Source organism: Leuciscus leuciscus, assembly GCF_965113295.1.
Source record: "Leuciscus leuciscus genome assembly, contig: HAP1_SCAFFOLD_421, whole genome shotgun sequence".
In the NCBI taxonomy this organism is placed as follows: domain Eukaryota; kingdom Metazoa; phylum Chordata; class Actinopteri; order Cypriniformes; family Leuciscidae; genus Leuciscus; species Leuciscus leuciscus.
In genome coordinates, this window is record NW_028118318.1 from 551 (window position 1) to 12,180 (window position 11,630).

Genomic DNA, 11,630 nt, shown 5'->3' on the forward strand with positions numbered 1-11,630 from the left:
ACACACACTCACACACTCACACACTCACACACACACACACACACACACACACACACACACACACACACAATAATAATTGTTTGGTCTCATTTTAGCCTAATAGGTGTTCCTGATATCTGTTGCATATGCAACAATACATAAAATAATTACAGTTTGTATGTACATAGTTAAAATAATATTTATTATTATAATTACATTTTTATTCCTGTTTTTTAACCTACAGTTTGATAATGATTGTTTGCTGTTGTTATTTTATTGTTTTTGCTGTTAGATCATAATTGCTGTTCCCTTCTGAAGTTTTATTACCATTTATAGAATGAAACTGAATAAAATACCAATTAATTGCAAAATGTCTGTATAAAGTGTTTTGAATTATCACTATCCATCCCTTATTTTGTTAGATTTTTTTAATGATCAAATACTGATTAACAAAAATGTTTGCATTGTGTTCCTTTTCTAACCAAACATTATTGTTTGATTGTAATCATAATGCAAAACCTGATACTTATGTAACAAAATTATCTAAACCTTGACAAAACGTAGTCTTTTAGAATGTCTAAATATATATTAAAAAAATTAATAAAAAAACTAATAAAATGGAGAAATCATGTCTAAAAAAAACAATGGGAATCAAAAAGCCTCTCTATGTATTTATATAGGGAGCAACAGTACAGCCTACAGGCGGTTACACGACATTACACAAGTTTTTACTTTTTAACGCCACTGGATGACGCTTTTCTCACTTCAAAAAATGGATTTTAAAGGCCTGCACTAATGTGACATGTTGCATTTATTGAAAAATAATAATACAAATAAAAATATGAATTCTAATGGAACAAAATGCTCATACATTTTTTTTTATATAATTATTGCATAGTAGCCTACCATAGAAACCTTTCTAAATTCGAAATAATAATAAAAAAATATTATTGAACAAAAATATATTACATTGGTTTTCCTTAAAAAAAAAAAGACATTTTAAGGCTTCGGTCACTTTTGACCGCGAAGGAGCCAAGTGTGACCCCTAAACGAAGAGGACCAGAGGGATTTACAGTAAATCCAAAATTCTTTTTAAAATACAGAAAACAATGCACTGAAAAAGTGTGTAGGATTTAAATGATTGAATCATGCACATCAGTTCCACATGAACCAATTAAGTTCAACAAAGATAATTTGTTCACATAATGTCAACATCGTGGAATCAAGTCATTTCCAAGTAACCCAATGAAGAAGTTTTAAAGTGATTTTAATATGGTTCCCTAACTGGATTAATTCATTCAATTTCTTATATTTGTGTCACATGACTGAGTTATAAGATTGTATTAGATTGCTACGAAACTATTAATTAGCAATAGCATATATTAGCATGCTAAATGCTAAGCATGAAATCTAATTGTAATATAAGTAATAAACATATTAGAAAAAAATATAATTTTAAATGTCCATTAATGGATCATTATTGGACAAATATTTAGAAACAAAAATCTTCAAAATATTAAATTAATATTATTGAACTAAAATATAGTACATTTAATTGATAAAGTTACACTTCAGGTGTTATTAATGTTATCTCTTTATCACTCCATAGTTACAGCACTGCATGGTATTTGTCCCTCAGTTTCTCCTCAAGTTCATGGAGAACCGGCATCCTTTATAAAGCAGTGTAGGATATAGTGACATTGCTTGTCACTACATTCAAATCACATCACACATTGTAATCTTTAATAAAATGGTCATTTTACACACTGTTTACACAGCGTCATTGTTCTCTACAGGTTGAAATATTGTGGAGTCACAGATGAAGGTTGTTTGAGGAAGATCTTGCATTCGTTTGAGAGTGCTTATATTTAAATTTGACTGTGATGTTTTTTACCCATGTTTTAATTTTTTAACAAAAAATGATTTGTGATCAAGCATTAATTGACGGACCCCCTGCAGTACGGCTGCGGACCCTTGTGTTAAACTGATCTGATCTGAACTGAGAGAGTGAAGAGTGTGTCATTGTTCTCTACAGGTTGTGGGATTGTGGAGTCACAGATGAAGGTTGTTCTGCTCTGGCTTCAGCTCTGAGATCAAACCCCTCACACCTGAGAGATCTGGATCTGTCTGGGAATAAACTAGGAGATTCAGTTCATCTGCTCTCTGCTGTACTGGAGGATCCTCACTGTAAACTGGAGACACTGTGGTAAGATCATATATGACTCACACATGAAACACAATGTAAAGTCTCCTATATTTGAAATGTTCAGCCTTTTTCTGCTGCTGTGTTATTGAGCTTATTGAACTGTAAGTGATTTGTAAGCTCACGCTAAATCGTCCCAAAGTCCGGCATCCGACCAGCGCGGAAGGTCTTAACGTGTTACTGTCCTTTTCTCGAGGCAAAGTATTTTTTTGATTAAATGCAATACATCTGAATATGTATTCTCTGGTTATTTCATCTGACTCCATGAATGAAAAGGTTTTAATGATATCTGTGGATCATTAATTGTGAGCGAATATTTGACTATTCCTTTTAACTCTTTAATGCAAATAATGCCAAAGTCAGTTAGAATAATCAAATATAACAATTTATTATGTCAGGTAAATGTATCATGCCAATTTCTTAATCAATTCAAATATAATCGATACAAAACATCAAATACTCTGGAAAATGAGAAGAGATGCAAACCCAACAATAAGAAATACATGAGGCTGAAGATCTCTCTCTCTCTCTCTCAGCCTCACGGGCGAATCTGAGGTACAGAAAAAGGCCTCGAATTCCCTGCTGCATTTCATTAAATAGCCAGGACCTCTTTCACTTGGAAATATCTTTTAACAATGGAAATTTGCATGTGGTCTCAGCATGAGAGAGGGGGAGTGAGGAAGAGGAGGAGAGATGTGTTCTGAGGTGTAACTTTGCCTCACAAATGCTGAGTTCAAATGGTAATTTCCAGAGAGGTCCTTTGTCCTCTCAGGGTCTGGGTGCTCCCCAAACAGACTGTCCGGCATTTCCTAATTTATCAATTCTTACAGATTGAACACATGAGCTTCTCTTCAGGAACATGATTCTGCAGGACTGAGTCACTGAAATACACACTGTCACATCACAATCAACACTTCAGTCTCTTGATTTTAAACCGACTCGATCTCAACACATTCAGAACTGAGAAATGAAGAACATGCTGGATTTATTCTTGCAGTTCATCACGTTCATCTTTCTGCAGGGACTGTTTTTAAAATATTGTTTACACAATTAAAACAAATCATTACTCCATACGTACTCACTGTAAACACTGGGGCAGTTTGCTGAGAGGACGCTGGCGTGTATGTCGCCGCTTCTCATGCTCACAAACAAAAAATCGCTAAACTACAGCTATTCTGCGATTATTCTTCTGTTATTTCAAGCTCCTGCTACAATGGACAGGCTATTTTATCAATCTTGGCTACTTTCTGATGATTCTAAAACTGCTAACAGCAACTGCTAACAGCAGTAATTCATCTCGGTCAATGGCAGTAATTTTTACCTCTGGTAATGGCTTGATTACCTTTGGTGTTCTCTGTTGAAGTTCGGACGTGTTACTTTCTGGTGGATGGTTTTGTGGCTTGTAAGTTGAGCTAACGCTAGCGGCAAGCTAGTGGTCTCCTGGCCATCATGGCTTTCCTCAGATATTGCGTTATGGAACTCAAGAATCTCAACTCTCACATCGTACCGAGTACTGCCAGCCTTGAGGTGATTAAATCTCTCCATCTTTTACGCCGCCCTCGCTATGTGCACAGGGCTGCGCGACATAAGTTTGTTTACATGGAGACATCACAAGCTATTCCTGTTCTTCGGTCTCTCACTACTCAGCAACGACGTCATCAGAACGAGCCGCGCCTACACTTCTTCAACCTACGGCCCATAGAACGGGCTGTTGATGACGTCATCTCTCATTCTAATGCTTCTGTTCTGATGTCTGTCTCATTTATGCTACTGAACACTCGCTCACTGAATAACAAAGCACCACTCATTCATGACATTATAATTGACAAGAAACTTGATTTTCTTTGTCTAACTGAGACCTGGCAGAATCAAATGGATTTTCTTGCACTTAACCAAGCTACCCCCCAAGGCTATAGATACATTCAAAGGCCTCGTAGTTCTGGACGTGGTGGGGGACTGGCTGTCATACATCATGCTGATTTCAAGATACAAGAAATTCCAGAACATGCCAATTCATTTGAGTGCATTCATTTTGCTCTATCTGGGTCTCTGCAGCTACAAGTGGTTCTTATCTATCGCCCGCCTAAAGCATCCACTAGCTTCCTGCCTGAGCTCTCTGATCTTCTTGCTCTGATCTGCCCAACCTCTCCAGCAACCATCTTACTTGGAGACTTTAACATTCATGTTGACTCCAAAAATGCCTATGCAACAGACTTTTTGTCATTATTGGACTGCTTTAATTTTACACAAAATGTAATTGGCCCCACACATACTAAAGGTCATACACTGGACTTGGTATGTTCCTCTGGTATAACCCCAACCCATCTACAAACTATGGACCTGGCTGTTTCTGATCATTATGCAGTCATGTTCTCTGTTACTGTTCACAGCACAAACAGGAAGTGTGCGAAAAGGATCATTACATATCGAAACATCAAACAAGTATCCATTCAAAACTTATCAAACATCCTTGAAGGCCATCTGATCAGCTATCCTTCAAACTGTACAGTCGATGACTTGGTTAATGACTATAACCTGGCCTTGTTGCGTAGTCTGGATTCTGTTGCCCCTCTCATCACTCGATCTGTCTCCTTCTCCTGCCCTGCTCCCTGGTTTACTGCTGAACTCCGCCTTATGAAGGCCACAGGACGGAGGCTGGAGAGGTATCATAAAAAAACTGGCCTCACTGTCCACCGGGAAGCCTACAACGACCATGTTAAGAGCTACAAAGATGCTCTGTCCAAGGCCAAAAACGACTATTTTTCTACACTCATCGGCAACCAACAAAATCAACCTAAACAACTCTTTTCCACCATTAATCGCCTACTCTGCCCACCTGACACGCTTCTGCCATCTGACGTTCCTGGCTTATGCTCCAGATTCCAGGATTACTTCCAGGGAAAGGTAGAATCTATCCACCAGCAATTGCAGCAGTCCAGCTCTTTGCATTCAACGACACTACCGCTGCTTGACACAAACCTCACTACTGCCTTCACGCTGGAGGACTCCCTTTCATCTTTCTCCATGCTAAACACAGCTCAAGTTCTTGAGCTGGTGTCAAAGGCAAAGGCTACAACCAGCAAACAGGATCCAATGCCGACTGCACTGGTTAAGGCATGTCTTCCAACTCTGGCTCCCACCCTTGTCAACATCATCAACACCTCGTTGTTTTCCGGTGTGGTCCCCACCAGCTTTAAAATTGCTGCAGTGATCCCTACACTTAAAAAGCCTGGCCTGAACCAAGATGATCCAAGCCACTACCGCCCAATCTCTAACTTACCATTCATCAGCAAGTTATTGGAAAGGGTCGTGGCTTCCCAACTTAACGATCATATGCTACAACACAACCTCTACGAGCCATTTCAATCTGGTTTCAAAACACAGCACAGTACGGAAACTGCCTTAATTAAAATCACAAATGATCTGCTCATGGCAGCTGATTCTGGGAATGTCTGCATCTTAATACTTCTTGACCTCTCTGCTGCCTTTGATACGGTCTCCCATTCCATTCTTCTCACTCGACTTTTAAATCTCATTGGCCTCACTGGTACTGTGTATTCCTGGTTTAAATCCTATCTCACCAACAGGCAACAATACATCACCATTAAGGATATTTGTTCAGAACTGGCGCCAGTCTCACATGGCGTGCCACAAGGATCGGTGCTTGGCCCACTACTATTCAATGTCTATTTGTTACCTCTTGGGTCGATCATCCGGAAGCATGGATTACATTTCCATTGTTATGCTGATGATACCCAGCTCTACATCAGTACTAAGCCTTCCACTCCTCTTCCACCATTGACACTTATCAACTGCCTGAAGGACATAAAGCTCTGGCTGGACAGTAATTTCCTCAAACTCAACAAAGACAAAACTGAACTCATGGTGTTTGCTCCACAGTCACTTCTTAAAAAAGTTGATGACTTTATACTGGATGTGGATGGCTGTTCAATATCAGCATCTTCCCAAATACGCAACCTGGGCGTCATCATGGACTCCACTCTCTCCTACCTGCAACACATCAAAAACATAACTAAAACAGCATTTTTCCATCTCAAGAACATTTCTAGACTCCGACAATGCCTCTCCAACTCTGTAGCTGAGACCCTCATCCACTCTTTCATCACTACCAGACTCGATTACTGCAATGGTATCCTGCTTGGTCTGCCCAGCAAAGCTACTGACAGACTCCAGTACGTACAGAACTCTGCTGCTAGGATGCTTACCCACACTAAACTCGGATCTCACATCACTCCAATCTTGAAGAAGCTTCATTGGCTCCCAGTTAAATCACGGATCAAATATAAAATCCTCCTCCTGACGTACAAATCGCTCCATGGACTTGCACCCCAGTATCTCTCTGATCTACTCCACCCCTACAATCAAGCTCGGTCTCTGCGGTCCTCAGACAAGGACCTGCTCGCTGTCCCTAAATCCAGGCTACGGACGTTTGGTGATAGAGCGTTCTGTGTGGGTGCACCATCACTCTGGAACAAACTTCCTCATGCCATCCGCTCTGCACCTACCCTGGCAACTTTCAAAGAACAGCTTAAAACACACCTCTTCGCTGAGGCATATGGGCTATAGCTGCCCTGGTTTTACTCCCCTTTATTACCCCCCCCCCCCCCCCCCCCCCCCTTTGCTGTTTGTTAAGCGTCCTTGGGCTTTGTGAAAGGCGCTATATAAATTAAAGTTATTATTATTATTATTATTATTACTGTATTAGTACAGATCTAAAGACTAGATGTTTAATAATCATGTTTTGAGCTCTGTGACATTTTAGATCTCAGTCCAATGATCCATCAAAACATTTTATTTGTGCTTTAAGTTTGTATTTTCTCTTTAATAATGGATTCACTGCTAAACTGATCTGAACTGAGAGAGTGAAGAGTGTGTCATTGTTCTCTACAGGTTGATGGATTGTGGAGTCACAGATGAAGGTTGTTCTGCTCTGGCTTCAGCTCTGAGATCAAACCCCTCACACCTGAGAGATCTGGATCTGTCTGAGAATAAACTAGGAGAATCAGCCGTGAAGCTTCTCTCTGATCTGAAGAATGATCCACATTATAAACTGGAGACACTATTTTGTAAGTAGATTATTTACTACAGATTACAAAATACAGTAATTTGTAACATGTTTCATTAGATTACACAAGCTTTGTAACCTAATCTAAATTATTTAGAATACTTTGGAATATTAATAAGGTTTGTAACACAAAGGGTCCACCAAACATAGGACTTGGTTTTCCCCTGCATATTATTTTAATAACATCAGTTTTACACAGTATTTCTTGAAGAAAACATTTTTGTTTTTTGTTTTTAGTAAACATTTAGTTTAATATTTTAGTAAAATATTTGTTATATATATATATATATATATATATATATATATATATATATAAAAAATTTCTTTTCTTTTTTTTTCTGATGCAACACAATGCATTAAAAGCTGGGGTGTGTAAACTTTTTAAATTCCATGAACAGGATAAATTGTAATTATTTTGTCTTCTGTGAAACATATGGATCTCAAAATCATACAGTCATTGTTGGAAAGGTGTCAAATATGCAGAAGATTCTGGAAAACCTAAAAATGTGCAAAACCTGGAGGATTTTTCTGGAGAACAGCGAGTTTAACTGCTCAGTTATTTAGATCCTGTAATAAACATTATTTGTTCTCATTATTCTGAGAACACACACAGTCTCTATGGAATGGACTACATATGCCGTATTATCATTTAATCAGTTAGTACATAGATGTTGTCCGACAGGAGGGCCGCTCTGACTCTCGGCTGCAGGACATTGTCACAGAAGAATCTAGATCACTCCCAGAAAAGATTACAATTAATTGAGAGAGTAGTTTCTGTTCATCACATCATTCATATAATGCGAATAATCGACTGAACCTTTCGTTTCCACGACGGTAAGTGGGAAGTGGTCCTGACACGATGATCTGTTCACAATGGTCTTGATCAGGATCTTCCTCATCTTGACGTTCACCCGCGTGCAGAACAACAGCTCTGATGTTCTCCTCACCTTTATATCTCTGGCTGTAATATTAATGTACTCTGTATGTATCTCTGCCTGTGTTTGTTCTGAAATGAATCTACTGATGTGATGTGACCGCAGTAATGTCTCATACTCCATATGTGACTCTGTGTGTTTAATTGTAGTTTAAGGATCAGCTGATGGTGAATAAGGAGCCGCTACAGAGACGTCACAGTCACACAGTCAACAGAGACTGAAGACACAGAGACCGAAGACGCAGAGACCGAAGACGCAGAGACCGAAGACACAGAGACCGAAGACACAGAGACCGAAGACACAGAGACCGAAGACACAGAGACCGAAGACACAGAGACCGAAGACGCAGAGACTGTGACATTACTATTTTATTTATTTTTTCTGTATGTGCAGCTGCAAGTTTTTTTGTTTGTTTGTTGTTGTTTTTTTACTTTTGGTTCAGATCCAAAGACAGTTTGAAAAAGCATGAAACCTTAATACATTTTCTTTGTGTACAGGAATGCACCCTTATGTCTCTTATGAACTGGTTTTACATTTATCAATGATGAAGTTGCTCGGAAGTCATCATCTAAGAAATTCTTCTTGAACTGAAAATTTGTTTTGTTACTTAAATATTTAAACTTTCATGATGGTTTCACATTGCGACATTGTTTTTCTTTAACCTATTCTACACTTGTAAGTTTCACTCTCGGTCCCATCACCGATCAGTAAAAAAAAAAAAAAACAGTTTTTTGTACAGTGTATTTACATAATAATTTGAATTTAATAAGATAACGTTCATTTTGGATGAAGACCTATTTAGCCTGCACAAAATGATCATATTCATCTGAAATGATGGGTCAATCTGATGATCATCATGTTCACAAGAAAGCAAACAGAAGACAGAGCATAAAAGATTATTGAATTTACAGTTTGCTTGTTTTTGTGTGTAACATGATGTTTATTCATTTATTCTTATTATAGAAGGTATAATATCTCACCACTGTAATAGAGGAAATGCAAACTGTCAAAAGTAGCTCTCATTTGTCCACTGGCCAAAGTGTTTTAAAGACACAGCTGTGCAGTGTTGAGCTCACTGCTGTCCTGGGACACTTAAACCATTGTGGAACATTACCTTGAATATGTGCAGGAAGAGCTTCTCTGATCTGATCAAACTCTGTTTCTGTGCAAATCAATCCATGCATTATAACTGTAACCATAATAATAGCAGGCATGTGTGACAGTGAGTATCTGTTGTCTCATTTCACTGGCCAGCTCTGTGTAATTCTCTCTGCAGTGGCTCTGAGCTCCAGTCCAGGGCTGTGTTTCCCAGAAGCATTGTGAAGTTGATCGTGAAGACCATTTGCCACCAATGTCCTCTACGATCAACTTATCTCACAATGCTTTGGGAAACGCAGCCCAGGTTTTTCTCTCAGATACCCAGACATTGGCCTATTGTGAGAGGAGATTTCTTTGTACCGCATATATCCAGAGTCTTTATTGCGCAACCACAAACTCTAAAATACAAATCTGGCAATCCCCATTCCCCAGGTTTAACAGTTTCATTTTCAATACTCTCTACCCAGGCTCTGGGCAGACTTGTCTTAATATTTTCACACATCGAGTCCACTTTTGACATTTCGATTTCATCATCCCACTCCGAAACACAATCATATAAGGCTCTATTAGGTAAGAACCCTCTTACATCATATGCTATATCCTTAACTTGTCTCACTCCTGCTTTCATATACAATTTGTCATAAAACACTCTCTCTTTCATTCTAAAATTTGGATATAAAAATATCGGTTGTTTTAAAACTTGATTTATATATTCACACTCATACTGTATATTTCTGTATATGACCTCTGCCCACACACTTAGCACTTCCTGATAAAACAGCGGCATTTTGTCATACATCGGCTTTTTCAATCCCATAAAAAGCCCTTCTTCCCCACATCCACTACATTTGTCCAGCATATCCTTCATATAACCTTTCCATCCATACTCCACTTTATCACATAAATACTTTTTCATCGTTTTTACCCTTATGGCCTTCTTTTTAACTTCTAAGTCAATCAATCCTAATCCTCCTTCTTTATAACTTGCAATTAATGTTTCCTTGCTATTTTAACTCCTTTCCCTCCCCACATAAAATCATTTGTTATCTCAGTCATCTCATTAAGAAAGCATGACAAATCATCAAGGGTGTTTCAGGCTATGATTAGGTTAGGGTGGGCTGTGTTTTATGTTTGTCAAGCAATTGGGAAATAAAACGCAAAAAATGCAATAAATGTAATACATGCACAATTAAACCCCGACTCCGACAGAAAAGGGACATACATTCTTTGTATGTTTGAAATAATTCAAAATTATAAAGCAAAAGATTTTTGTGGTTCATTTTAGCAATATTTAGGACTAATCCTAAAGTGTGGCATGAGGGGCACTGGCAATCAAATTGTGATTTTAGTGTGTCATCCACTGTCTCTGCTATGCAACTGCAGCTCAATAACATATGTAATCAAAACAATGTTAATATCACCAACTGTCCAATTTGAAGAAAAATGAATATTAGCAAAGCATGAACTAATACTGAAAACCCTAGTAAGTTGTTACCAAACCCTTTGTTGTTTTGAGAACAAAAAAACATTGATTAAAGATTCAACCCCTGAAAAATGAATGGTTCCACAAATCTGTAGAGAATGACAGGGAAACAATAGCGAAAACAATTAAATGAAGTGTTATTATCTTGGCCTTCTCAGGTGTGTATATCAGGTGTGTGTCATGTTCATATGGTCACTGTGATCTGCTTTCTTCATCCTCAAATTCAAAAAGAATCCCAATACATCAAGTATCTGTGTTGTGATGATGAGTTGACCATGACTCTGTGGGTGACTGGGATACGTATTGCAAAGGTGAGCAGAAACCAGGCCACACACCAAAAACCAAAATAGATAATGATGATAAATGCAAGAAGACACTAAGTTGAACTTTTTGCAGCAAATTAAATTATAAATTATAGTTTACAATGCAAAAACATACTGTAAATTGTAGCTGTATTGTGTTGGGTCCTATTGTGAGCTGTCTACTTTGTCAAAAAAAAAAAAGTTCTTCTACCTTATTAATGGTCTTGTTTTGTCATGATTTTGTCACAGTATGGTAAGCAGTTATATGAAAACTACAAAGCCGCTGTGAGGAAAGCAGCCGGCACTGGAAGCTGGACTAACCGCACTATCCAGGCCTCCTCCAGCGCATCCACACCCTCCCCTACACCTAAAGGTAGAGATAATGAGCTAAATAGATTGTTATAAAATGTATCATAGATCTTGATATATTAAAGGATTTTGATGACATTTTTGTGCTTATCTTTCAGCCAAAGCTGCGAATGGACACGCTCCTCAGCTTCCAAAGGACACCAAGGTACCTCTAAATCTATCAGTTGCCTTAGTA

The 11,630-nt window shown here is 38.3% G+C and overlaps 1 long non-coding RNA gene across 1 annotated transcript; it reads left to right on the forward strand.

The window, feature by feature from the left end:
- The first annotated feature begins 2,019 nt into the window (after positions 1-2,019).
- Positions 2,020-11,352, forward strand: LOC309491670. The gene is made up of 4 exons (XR_014203246.1): positions 2,020-2,185; positions 7,094-7,269; positions 8,353-11,095; positions 11,336-11,352. It is a non-coding gene; the product is annotated as an uncharacterized lncRNA (long non-coding RNA).
- Positions 11,353-11,630: the final 278 nt, after the last annotated feature.